At 37.4% G+C, this 14,558-nt stretch overlaps 1 pseudogene; it reads right to left on the reverse strand.

The window, feature by feature from the left end:
- Positions 1-2,321: 2,321 nt before the first annotated feature.
- The window catches only part of LOC108957610, a 59,424-nt pseudogene continuing 47,187 nt past the window's right edge, over positions 2,322-14,558 (reverse strand).

Here is a 14,558-nt window from a genome sequence, read left to right on the forward strand (position 1 = left end):
TCGGTTCCATTTCGGAACTAGAGTACCTGGTCCAGTTCTCGGTTCCATTTAGAAACTAGATCGAATTGGGAACTAATCACCCCGAGAGGTGTGCATTTGAGGTGGTGAGGAGGCGGCAAATAAGTGGGTGGGTGGTGGTGGTGCGTTTGTGGTAGCAGCTTAAGTTAGTTCACGGCAATGATTAATCTTCAAACAATAAAAATGAAATTCCGCATTAAAGTTAAATCAATAGTTAAAGAAAGAAAAATAATGAAATGTAACTTCAAGGAACGAGAGTTCACTCATTAATTTCTTATTAATTAAACCAAACAAGACCCAATAATCTCCATACACTATTTTCACTAATCTCTATGTATCTGGAAATGCTCAATGTAGTAGAAACTATACACGTGTTATTGACTTTTTAAGAAAGTGACCAATAAAAAACATGTATGAATTGTTATTGTGTCTGACGTGGATAGGAACAAAAAGGTATTGATTAGTACCTTCATTCAAGGCCCATTCTATTGCATCCTCGAGGATGGACGGTTGGATTCATAACTTCACCCTACTGCATAGCACTTCTTCCATCTACCCATGCAGACTCTTTAGTACAAGGATGTACCCAAAAAAATTGGAAGATGCATGCACTCTCTAAAAAAAAAAAATTAATAAGGTGAGCGAAAAAGTTGTTGGTATACATCTTCCAGATGTGAGTAAGTCTATAAAAAAATCAACTATTATTCTACCGCATCAATCCGTGAGATTTTCTCTGAGTTCCTATACTACTAGTCTATAGTCTAGATGCATTTTCCTTCAGAATATCTGCTAATTTATTATGAGATCTATTGGCAATTAGATAGCTTGGTCTATTATGCACCTATCGTCATATACTTTCCACTTCACTTAATGATAGGAAGGGTTGTTTTTGCATCAATTGAGGTTTGTTTTATGATCTAAATAAGACTCTTACATGGCACAACTAGTCTTTACCTGCACTCCCCGATCCGGAAAAATCTAGAAAAAAAAAAATTGATATACTAGGAAAACGTTCATGCGTAATCATTAAGCTACCAGGTATTACAAATTCTATATGGTCTCATTTATACAAATATGTAATAACAAAGTATTGCTAAAGCATCACTTCCCATGACGCATAAGACTAATGATAACTAGAGAAGTCTTATTCATATTGCAAAACTTGGATTTACTGTATTCTCCACCAAAAATGCTCCACCTAAGCATATATTTACATTTCGTTGGACAATCGGTTTTGGTCTCTTCACCTCAAAGGCTTGCCTTTTATTGTAATTAATTACATTTGAGTACTCATATTTTTTTCATGAATTGCTCCTTTATGTTATAGAGCAAATGAATAAAAGAATCTTTTACAATACTTATTCCCATTTTGTAAATTATTGTCTTTCTGTGTTCTCATAGAGTGGAATTGCTAATTAGGCGCGTGTTTTACTCCAATTGAATGACACAATGATAAAGATAAGCATAAAAGAAGAAGTTATTGATCAAACCTCTACGTCTGTTTTGCGCTATATGCACAATTGGTATCCTCAAGATGAGAACCGAATTGTAAACCATACTCCTTGTGAAAATGGGGGACAATTGAAGTTGGGAAAAAGAATCTTTTCATTTTCGTTCATTAGAATGTCATCATCAATGATTCTTTTTCCCAACACTACTCATGCGATTGGTTTTGTGATTCATGACGAACTTGCGCACATGGATTAAGCGCGTGTTATGGAATCGGTCTTCGCAGTACCACATTATCAAAGACAGATAATGGATTTCGCAGTCCAGACTTACAGCTTACAATTTTTCTTAATTCATTAGCTTTTTTTTTTTTTTTTTTTTTTTTTAATTTAGCAATCAATTAGTGTACGAGCCATCTCTCACTCACCTCTACTGACTTCAACTAGGTGAATTAACACGATCCTTACATGTTTAGAGTTTATTCACTAAATAAGCAATCCTATGCCATCGGGGAAAAGAGGACCGAAATATTATGTTCTTTTGCAAAGTTACATGCTTCAAATATAAACCATCAAAATTTCCCTGTGACGTCATTTTGCGACATATGAGCTGGGATGATTGCCTCATTCGATACGTAAGAAAGTGTCAAATAGAACAAAATCAAAATTTTAAATTGGTATAATGTAGTATGTTCTGTGCACACAATGACAATAGTAGAAACATTTGTATTAAGTTCTCATTTTTTCAGGCAGACAGTAGTAAGACTAGAAACGTTCATTTCGACAAGCGATCCTTCAACCCCACTAGTGTTCGCCATCATTGTGTGAGATATCTATCCTTTCAGATTTGGTTTCAAACGTGGATTTCATAGTTGTTTTCACAACAGTATAAGAGCATGATTTTGCATACTGATCTCTCTTCAACTGCCGAGTATGGGAATGAATCAATTAGAGTATTTCTTGAAATGTTCAGTTTGGCAAACAATTAGTTTTCAATGATTGAACCGAAAACTATGTTGTTATCAGACATCTAAAGTTGCAGTGATTAAATTGCCTAACAATCATCCTCTCCATACACCATCGCGTCAATTTGTGGATTGTCGGAACTTGGAAGGAGAAAATTTGGCAAAACTGATGAGAATAAATCCATCCATCTGCACTTCTGCTCTTCACCGTCTTGTTCGAGAATCTGGCGATCTCGTTAAACCTCTCACTTCTCATCCCATCTTTGCATCGAACCATTTTCTTTCACGTCGCTCCCACGGTTGCCCATCCACTGCTGGAGTGAGTGATTCAAATGGATCAATCTGAACTTGTGACCTTTGTGGTGAACAAATGCAGAAATGGCGGATTGGTGGAAGCTGACAATGCTTTATTCTTCTTGGGGAGGACGATTTGAGTGAACCCTCTTGACTTTACCTCCCTGTTTCGCCCAACTCTTGGGGATCGGGGCCAAGATGAAGCATTACCCCGTCACCATTGACATGATCGAGCGGATGGGTTCGAAAGGAACGACTCCCAACAGTTCTACTCGCAACATTATGATGAATTACCTCTGCCAATTGAAAAGATCCGATCTCGGGTCCTCAGTTGTGTAAAATGGTCAAACTTGGACTTGAACCCACAACTGCGAGCTTTTAACACTTTGATCAATGGGCTCGTTGGAGAGGGTAGAATCGCCAAAGCCATGAGCTTGGCGGATGAAATGTTGGCCAGACAATCGAGGTAGATATAACCACGTGCCAAGCCATGATGAGGGATTGTGCAGAACCGGCAATACTGGAAAAGCCGTTCGATTGCTGAAGAATTTGGAAGACACGCTGAGAGCTAGATGTGACCATGTAAACCACGATCGTCGGCGGTTATTGCAGGGAGTATCAACAATTTATCGGTATAAACCCCTGCGAAGAATAAAAAATGAACATTTCCTTGGGAATTAGAAGACCGGACTTTGTGATGCTGCCGCTGATACGAGAGCAAGGAAATTGAACTTGTGCAAGCTTATAATACTCAATAAATGAAGGGGACTTGGAAATTAGCACTTTGGCATTATATCAAATATTTCATGAATTAGTCATCATACCAGTATACCACAGAGGAGGTGGCACCGGAGTCCACATGAGAAGGTCCCGGTAGCAGCGGTAGCAGCAATTTTGTTGTCAACTCAGTTGAGGCAATCTTCTTCTTCTCCTTCCCCTTCTCCTTCTCCTTCTTCATTCCTCGGTGAGATTTTGTTCCCTTCTCTTGATTGTGTCCTTTGAGGCAAGTCGTTAAGAAGTTTTGGACGACCCGAAGGTGTGTCTCTTATGGTTTGAACCGCATCATCAAATGTAAACCCTGTATTTGGGTCTCACACTCATTGGCTTTTCCAATCAACTGTTGTCACATGAGATTTTGAAAATAATTATAATTCTACTAGCTACATATGTACTTCGTGATGGATTCAGGAAAAGAAAGAATGATAAATTCAGGTTGTTTATGATATTTCATCAAAAGTTACAAACACTAACAAATTCAACCTTAGAAGACTTATAACTAGTCTCCACCCGGGCACTTGCTAAAGATGGTCAAAAAATGAGGGCGATGCATGTGTTACACGAGATGGTTGAGAGTAAAAATATGTCACACTTTCCAATCATCTCGAAGAGAGATAAAGGCACAGCTGCATGGATCCTTAGTTCCGTCTATTTTTAGATGTATTTGGAATGAAGAACCTAAAATTAGCTGAAAGTAGTAAGCATAGACTTGAGAGTCCATCAATATAAACAAGGTTATTTTGACCTGGTCCAGATTCTGACGATCTACGAGTGACCACTTCAATGCATCTCATCTATCAACACCAAAATCTGGGGACATTAGTTTTGCCACACATTCCCGGGGTCTCTGATTAATTCGCAGTTGGATCGCAATCAACAGAATTCATTATCAGCCAAAGAAATAGAAAGCAACGGACTTAAGAGAAGAGAAGTCAGCAATCAGCACCATCATCCTTGTTTGTGTTTATGAATAGAACGGATGCTGAAAAGGCAAAGTGCCCAAACTACAGAATAGAAAGGTGTACTTGTTACTTGATTATTTTGCAATATCCAATTAGCGAAATCAGCAATACGAAATTGTTTGCTAGGAGGCTATATTTAACTTTACAAATTTAATGCTGCATACATGAGATTTAAGCTTGTCGTATGAGAGACCTTTATCACAACATTCAAAAGATATTATGAACTAACAGAAAAAGAGGAGATTGTCATCATGCATCCTAGTTCAAGGATTTCTGGTGAAATTCCACAGCTCACATAGTATAAGCACAGAAGTTACTCTATTATGGTACAACTGGTAGTACATACCTCCATCTGCAGAGCCTCATCAGGTTTGAAAGTGATATCATTAGAACGAGACTGCATCAAACAACTCCGCATTAGGGTAACATGCAGAAAAATCAGCACGTACATATTCGATTAACAAAGAGGTAGAACCTAACAAGCATACAACACATTCGATTAAATATAAGTACACAAGTCACTCTTTCACGGTTATGGCAGGACTGGCAGTGCATACCTCTATCTGCAGAGCTTGACTGAGTTTGGGAATGATACCATTAGAGCGCTTTGCATTGAAGAACTCTACATCTGGTTAACATGTAGAAAAATCAGCACGTATGTATTTGCTTAATAAAGGTAGAACCTAATAAGCATACAAAAAGTAGATTCAATTAAAAAATCATACATTCACAATCATTCAGTTTTGTGCCAATGAAACCATATCAAGTGCTTTGATCTTCACGGGCATAAAAAACTTCCTTAGGACACTCTAGTTGGCCTGTGAGCCTGTTCAAGGTCGCACAAAAGCTAGCCTTCAGCTGTTGCTGATGACACGTCAGCAAAATCCCTCTTCTTCATTTGATTGTTCTCTGGTATGGACTATGAATTGCCTCAGCTAAGTTAGCCAGACCCAAATCAATCATTTGATAAAATGATTCCACGACAACATCGAGATCAAACGAGATGCAAAATAATAAGCAAAATCTTAAGCTCCTCGCCTAGCTTGTTTTACAGAGCAGGCAAAAAATTGTCCCAATTATGCAAAAGGTCATCTATACAGCTCTTTGAATTGAAGTCCAAAAGTAAGCCTTGATCATTGCATAGACCAACCGGACCTGTCACAAAAGTAGCACCATTTTATCTCGCTTGATAATCTTTCAAAAGTCTCACTATTGTTTATGGAAAGCCTGCCTACAATCATAGATGAAAAAGGCTAGCCAAAACTAATTTTTACTTTTTTAAATCACGCACCAGAAAAAAATTGAACCTTGATTTTTATTTTAGCTCAGTTTCTATTCCTTACTGGGAATTCATGCTTGAATGAACAATGGACAGACTTTCCCATCATCATGAAAAATCGAGAGCTGTTTGTCCTAACCAAGATATCTACCAATAGTCAAATCTGACACATAAAATTATGAAAAAAAAATCTGACACATAAAATTGCTCACAAAAGAGTTCAAAATGGCAAAGATTTTTTTTAAAGAAAATACTAGTTTGAGACATAGAGAAAAAAGGGATGTAGGTGCAGTTTATAAATTGAGTTGCAGAAGATCAACCTCTTGATGAAAAATTCTCATCTTGGGTTTACCGAGAGGGAAACTGTAAGGGCTCGATTGGTTCGATTTTTGGGGAATACATTTGCAAAAATGCAAATATCTTTGGGAGAATGGAGTTTTCCGAAATGCAAATAACGTTTGGTAAAATTTGCATTGAGAAACAAATTTAGCTGAAATACTGTTTGGTAAAATTTGCATTTGTAAATGATTTTTATTAAATTAAAAAATAAAAGAAAATTTGCATTTTTTTATGAAGTCTAACCATCGGATCTAGCCCCCAAACGGTTGCCGAGGTCACGCGACCTCGACCACCGTCGCCTAGGTCGCACGACCGCCTGGGGTTGCCTAACCCCAGCAACCATCACCTGGGGTTGCCCAACCCCGGCGACCGTCGCCTGACGGGCGACCCTCAAGCGACGATCGCCGGCGCGCGCGACCCCTTGGCTGATGGTCGTCGGCCTCCGATCGGCTTCTTCGTGCAGTGGTGTGCAGTGGTTTTGGGGAAAATGAATAGTATCGGGGACTTGCATTCCGAAGATGCAACTTTCCAAAGTACCTCCAAAGCTGCATTGGGCTAGTCTCTTAGAGTTACTTGAAAATGCAATTGCATCTTGCCAAAGTCACCCAAAAAGGCGAACCAAACGCATTTGCATTTGGCCCAGGGACTTTACAGTCCCAAAGTGCCTTCTAAATGTCGAACCAAACGGGACCTAAATCATTAAGTAATTCTTGTTTACTTATATCATTAATTTTAATTTGTTGCCTCACAAGCCGCCAATCTATCTGCAAAAGTTGCCGATTGAAGATTAGCTAAAAAAACATTGTCGTGATGCAATCAATAGCAAATATATTTAGGCAAATCCAGATCAAATAGATACTGAGCATCGAGCAAATAATTCTTAAAAGATATATCTGTTAGAAAAGTATTACACTCTTTGCTCATGCTAGTTGTTAAAAGACAAAAAATCTTACCAGATGACCAACGCCTTCTAACGTATGAAGAACCACAATTGGATCTAAATTTTGATCTTGGTTGAAGCATCATGTTCGCTTCTAGGACCAACTTCCCCACTCTTGCAATTATGTAAGACTGGGAACTGAGCCTCAACAGACACCACATAGATTACAACAACCATTGATATTCAACTCTTTCAAGTTCCAAAAGCATCATAGGTCAAGTAATCTTTCAATGGAACCGGGATTACAGACATTCAACATCTCTAACAACTCCACCTTATCAAGACCTTGTATTTCGACTAGATTGTCGCAACAGCAAGTATTTAATCGCTTCAAGCCCTTGTAATTTCGGATGGATCGGCCTTCTAATGGACTTCTAGCTATATGTACGTATTGTCTCCAAGAACTCCAATTCACCTTGGCCTTAAATTTCAACTAGAATATCGCAATCCTCAATGTCCAATCCTTTTAGAAGATTCGATTGTGAGGTCCATTCTTTCAATCGAATTGTTGTGTTTCATTGACAAACTCTTCCAAGTACTTGAATATGTCAAGTTGAGGCAATATCAACTTAGGACAAGAGTCAACACAAAGTTTCAAGAGTCTTGAGGTAAGCTCTGGGAAGTACTCAAGTTGATCATATTCATAAAAATGAAGTTCTTCCAGGTGGAAAAGGTAAGAAAGCTGGCAACCTCGGAATTAGGGAATTGACCTAAGGATATGTTAAGCTGGAAGAAAGCTCTAGCAACAATCGGAGCTCCTTACTGCCCTCTTGGTCAAGGCATTAGAGAGAAGAAAGATTCTAGATGCTTTCTAGTGGGTCAAATATAAATGTGCTAGTGATATGGAAAACCACGAACAAAGACAAGTCATCAATTTCTCTTGGAATTCCCCCCTTTAGACTATCACAAGATTTAAGAAATAGCCTTTGCCGGTTTGTTCAACCTTCCAATAGCACTGGGTAACTATTCAAGGTCAAAAATCCCTAGTGCTTTGCAAATTCGGTAAATCCCCAATTGAGGTAGGAATTTCTTTTAGTGAACAACACCTGTAAAGGTTAAGGTATTTGAGAGAAGAAAGATTTATAATTGAGCTAGGGATTTCTCTCAATGACACGCAATGTGATAGATAAAGCCCTTTGAGAGAAGAAAGATTCTTAATTAAGCTAGGAATTTGTCTTAATGACTCGCAAGCCTCTAGTCCAAGTTTTTTTAGAGAAGAAAGATTCTCAATTGAGTTAGGCATTTCTCTCAATAACACACAATCCCTAGCTTAAGTTGTTCGAGGGAAGAAAGATCCCCAATTGAGCTAGGGATTTCTGTCAATGACATGCAACCCCTCAAATCAAGTTGCTCGAGAGAAGAAAGATCCCCAATTGAGTTAGGGATTTCTATCAATAACTCACAACCCATTAGATCAAGTTGTTCGAGAGAAAAAAAAAATTCCTAATTGAGTTAGGGATTTCTCTCAATGACTTGCAAGCCTCTAAAGCCTCTAGTCCAAGTACTTTGAGAAAAGAAATATTCCCAATTGAGTTAGGGATTTCTCTTAATGACACAACCCCCTAGCTAACTTGTTCGAGAGAAGAAAGATCTCCAATTGAGTTAGGGATTTCTGTCAATAACTCGCAACCCCTTAGATAAAGTTGTTTGAGAGAAGAAAGATTCCCAATTGAGCTAGGGATTTCTCTCAATGACACACAATCCCTTAGATCAAGTAGTTTGAGAGAAGAAAGATTCCCAATTGAGCTAGGGATTTCTGTCAATAACTCGCATCTCATTAGATAAAGTTGTTCGAGAGAAGAAAGATTCCCAATTGAGCTAGGGATTTTTGTCAAAGACACGCAATCCCCTAGATCAAGTTGTTCGAGAGAAGAAAGATTCCCAATTGAGCTAGGGATTTTTGTCAATGACAAGCAAAACCCTAGTTGAAGCTGTTTAAGAGAAGAAAGATTCCCAATTGAGCTAGGGATTTCTGTCAATAACTCGCATCTCATTAGATAAAGTTGTTCGAGAGAAGAAAGATTCCCAATTGAGCTAGGGATTTTTGTCAATGACACGCAATCCCCTAGATCAAGTTGTTGGAGGGAAGAAAGATTCCCAAGTGAGTTAGGGATTTTTGTCAATGACGAGCAAAACCCTAGCTGAAGCTGTTTGAGAGAAGAAAGATTCCCAATTGAACTAGGGATTTCTGTCAATGACGAGCACCACTCTAGCTAAAGCTGTTCGAGAGAATAAAGATTTCCAATTGAGCTAGGGATTTCTATCAATGACGAGCAACCCCGTAACTGAAGCTGTTCTAGAGAATAAAGATTCCCAATTAAGTTAGGGATTTCTATCAATGACGAGCAACCCTCTAGTTGAAGCTGTTTGAGAGAAAAAAGATTCCCAATTGAGCTAGGGATTTCTATCAATGACGAGCAACCCCCTAGCTGAAGCTGTTTGAGAGAATAAAGATTTCCAATTGAGCTAGGGATTTCTATCAATGACGAGCAACGCCCTAGCTGAAGCTGTTCGAGAGAATAAAGATTCCCAATTGAGCTAGGGATTTCTGTCAATGACAAGCAACCCCCTAGCTGTAGGTGTTCAAGAGAAGAAATATTCCCAATTGAGCTAGGGATTTCTGTCAATGACGAGCAACCCACTAGCTGAAGTTGTTTGAGAGAAGAAAGATTCCCAATTGAGCTAGGGATTTCTGTTAGTAACGAGCAACCCATTAGCTGAAGTTGTTTGAGAGAAGAAAGATTCCCAATTGAGTTAGGGATTTCTGTCAATGATGAACAAAACCCTAGCTGAAGTTGTTCAAGAGAAGAAAGATTCCCAATTGAGTTAGGGATTTCTGTCAATGACGAACAAAACCCTAGCTGAAGTTGTTCAAGAGAAGAAAGATTCCCGATTGAGCTAGGGATTTCTATCAATGACCAACAATCATCTAGATCAAGTTGTTCAAGAGAAGAAAGATTCCCAATTGAGCTAGGGATTTCTGTCAATGACGAGCAAATCCCTAGCTGGAGTTGTTTGAGTGAAGAAAGATCCCCAATTGAGCTAGGGATTTTTTTCAATAATTTGCACCTCTTTAGATCAAGTTGTTTGAGAGAAGAAAGATTCCCAATTGAGCTAGGGATTTCTATCAATGACAAACAATCGTTTAGATTAAGTTGTTCAAGAGAAGAAAGATTTCCAATTGAGCTAGGGATTTCTGTCAATGATGTACAACAACCTAGTTCAAGTCGTTTGAAATAAGAAAGATTCCCAATCGAATGAGGGATTTTCCTTAATGACGAACATAAATAAAGGTCAAGGTATTGGAGAGATGAAAGACTCCCAATTGTGAGAGGGATTTCAACCAATGAATGACAAGATCTTATAGCCAGTTTCTCTAGCTTCCTCAGAGAATAGATTGACATAGGAATCTTTGTGATGCCAATAGAAATTAAAAGGAGTTCTTTTAGTTCTTGCAATTCCCCAACTTCCTCTGGTAGCTCTTTCAGATTATCACAATAACACAATTCCAAGGATATGAGGCTCTTGAGTTTGCCAATAGAAGGGTTGACTTGTTTCAGTTTGCAACAATTGGACAAGATGAGAATCTCCAATTTCGTGAAAGCCGAGAGATTAGGAGTATATCTTAACTCTATGCTATATGAAATATTGAGAACTTTTAGCTGCTTTGCTGCCTATACAAAAGAGAAAAAGCTATCAAAAAGGAGTTTAATCGATAAAACAAAACAAAGCAAAGATCGTAGAAGATGTCTTTTTTTCCATCTTACCATGATTGAACTCCATCCTTCCCAATCATCTGTAAGCTTGTTTTGTAACAATTCCAGCACCACTAATTTAGATAGATGCAAATTGATTGTTGAAGAAAACATATTGGGTTCAATGTATAACCATCGAAGCCATCTTAATTCAGGAAACAATTCATTAAAGTCTCCACTTATGGTCGTACAGCAAACTGAAAGGAACCTTGAGCTCGGTAAGTTTTTTAACAGTTCACTTGTGCATGTAGAGGAACAGCCACGAGGCCAATAATCAAAGCTTCTCTCGAAATCCTGCATATCAAATCAATCATTGAGTGTCTAATTGACTTCTAATCTTTTACTTTTGCTTTTCTAAACCCCATACTTTCACAATTTGTCATCTTTTTACCTCTCGCCAAACATAAATGTTGACAAGTAAACACACACATATAGAATTTTGATAATTTTTTTTTAAAATTCAAACAATATTTTAAATAAAAAGAACACTTTTTCTTACTTTAAAAAATTCAAGACAAAACACCTCAATTCTTACCTCTCGGTTTTTTGAATTTCGTAGTGCATGTACTTCGATTTTTATTAAAGTGGAAATACATGAAACCTTTTAAAACATACGAATGTTAAAGAGTACCCATGGGTCACTTGTTAAGTAGCTAAGTAAGCACCTGATTTTCAATTTGTTAACCATTGTTGTTAAGTGTTTAATCATTCTTTAGCAATACACCTTTAGCATTTGAATAATATTTTAGATTTTGACAGAATTGGAAGAGACCTGGCTTTAGACCAACTAAAAATGTACTAATTAACTTCCTTACATGGTGTTATACTTAGATTAAGGTCTTAACATATGGAACAATAGGATTGTCAATGCTGGGCAACATCTTTTGGCAAACTCTGCCACATGAAAGTTTCTGGAGAAATCTACTTATGTTACCTAAACAGAAAAGTGTAGATACGTATGTCCATTTCCCAAGACTGGCACCATTTCTTTTCGCATCTTATAAGTCAAAAGTACCGCTTAAACTTTGTTGCTAAAGGAGATCTTTTAATTGGAAGAAGATGGTGACAAAATCCCAGACGGCTTGATTGACATTAACAACAATACTTTATTATTTTTCCCCCGAAAGCTTAGCTGATCAGTGACGGTATTGGATAACGTTCGAGTATCAAAATTTTAAATCTTAAACTTTCTATTGGATTAGCATTCTCGAGATTGACCACAGATAAATCAAGCCGCCACTCAATCTACACATTGACATGGCGTAAACGTTCAGAGGAACAGACTGAGATGCCCATAACAGAGATCGCAAGTAGCCAAAGCTACTGGTCGGTGGCTGGGGCTCCAGCAAGACTAAGTCACTTGAACAGCGTAGCTATGCGATTCTGGATCAAAGTGGGCACCTAGTCACGCTCGGTTGGGCGTGCGATTCTGGATCACAGCGGGCACCTGGCGCTCAGTTAGGCACTAAGGAGACATGTCTAGTGAGTTATTTTTTCTTTGCAATTTATTCTATGGTCAAGTTCTTTAGGATTTACCAAAAGCAATATAAGGAACAGTTGATAATTTTCTGAAAGATTTGGCTGAAATATTTGAGAGGCAACCCCACGCAGCTCATTTAGTGGTTAAGGAATGTGCTTTTGTGTATCATGATATGAGTTTGATTCCTGGCACTATTAAGTGTAAATAATTTCCCGTTTGAACCGTCCAGTCGGACTTAATTAAGCTGGTGTCCCACCTGGCAATGAGTTAATGGAGTATTTCACCATTATGGAACTTACGTAGCCGTTAGTACCCACTTTTGTCAGATAGGTTTTCTAGAGGTATGTTGATGTGAATATTGAAATTCGTTTTTAGCATGGACATCCTTCTCAAGAGGTGAATTAGAAATTAGAAATTAGTACTCATCTATTAACATGCACTTCTAGAGCAAAGTAATTTCAAGCCAGTAGTGCCCCTCACTCGACCTGTTCAAGAAAACGCATTTGTAACACGTTAAAGCAAAATTTGACCTAGAAATGGTATATTTTTTGTAAATGGACTTTGCTTAATGTCCACAGTAATCTATACACATGCTACGCACGTGTTATGTTAACATTATGCTTATTTTTATGTGAACGTTGTAACTTAAACTCTTAAAAATAAGAAGAGAATGGTGATGAAAATTGGGGATGGTACGACATGTTGATGAGGACAATATTATATAACCGTTAAAGGCGAGGGATGTGTTGGTTAGAGAAGGAGCACTCTACCAAAGTGAGACTTCACTCCTCTGCCATACTTTTTATTAGTAGTAGAATCCTTAAATAAGAGTAAAATTGGAAGGGACCTAAAGTGACACCAATGTCATTTCTATAATTATAGTATCATGTTATATCAGATATAGACTAGACATGACCCACGCTATGCACACCATTTATATTTGATTCAGCAGGTGACACCAATTGATGTTTCTAATGATGAGCAAGAGAAGCAAAACACATGTTTATATATATATATGATTAACTATTTTTAGACAGTGGGCAATTGCGATTAACGATGATGGTTTCCCCTTTTAAGAGCTAAATGATGAAAACAGCCCATGGATTCATTTAAATAAATACGATTTATAATGAACTTGATTGTGAGATAATTTTGGTTGAGAGAATAATAGAGAAATCTCTCCCTTGAAAAGAATAGTATTGGACTAGGTGTCATAGGATGTATGTGGCAAGTAACGCATGAGACAATTGATGCATGTGACATATGATGCATGTGGAAGTTACATGTGAATGGCCTAGAAACAGAATGGTCGACACGAAGCATTGGTATAAAAGGGGTATTCGGAGGTAAGATCAGGCAGGCACGGCACAACAAAGTTCGTGTTTTACTTTCCTCATAATTTTCCTTTTATCGCACTTCCGTTTCATGCAATTTCATTTAATATCTTTTAAATTCCTTATAATTCGATTTTTAGCGCGTTTAACTTTTTCTTGTGCACTCCATCCAAGAGAAGTATGTCCATTGTTGTTAGGGGGAAAAAAAGGAATGTCTTTTCGAATGCGGTTTCCGCCTGAATTTTTACTATAATGAGAGATTTTTTAAAAAAAAAAAAATTCCAGTTAAATTACTATAATGAAAGATTAAAAACTATCAACTTATAAATTATAACTGTCTTTCCAAAGAACATGATTTGTCCATCTATATGTGCTTTTCTAATAGAGATAAGGTTACTATATTTATATCTTCATGATAAATTTATTCATGTCAGTTTTGTGCATATGCATGGTATGGGCTCACGACTAGTTAATCCATATTTCACAACACTCGACACCTTTCTTCTTTCACATGAACTTTTGTGACAACACCAAATTGAAAGTAGTACCTTGTTTTTTTTTTTTTTTTTTGGAATGCTATTTATAGGCCGAGTGCAAAGATACAATAGGGCAGGATATATAAGTAAACATTAAAAAAAAAAAATTATCGATTGATCAACATAACTTGAAAGTGCATTTTTTTTTCGTTAGTTTCTTGGAAATATTATGAATAAACTAAACTGCGAAAAGACAAATTTGTTTTGTGAAATATGAACTTCCACAAACACTATCAAACCAAAAATAGAATTCTTTTTTCTCTTTTTTTAGGTTGGGCTTAATTTTATGGTTTGACTCATTTGTCATTATCCATACTTTATGTATTAACTAGTGAAAAACTCACTGTCAATGTTATTTCTCTTAAGAATAGTTATTGAATCAACAAAAGAATGTGCTCTTTATAATGGTATGAGCGAACTAATTCAAATTA

This window comes from Eucalyptus grandis, chromosome 3 (assembly GCF_016545825.1).
Source record: "Eucalyptus grandis isolate ANBG69807.140 chromosome 3, ASM1654582v1, whole genome shotgun sequence".
Classification (NCBI taxonomy): Eukaryota; Viridiplantae; Streptophyta; class Magnoliopsida; order Myrtales; family Myrtaceae; genus Eucalyptus; species Eucalyptus grandis.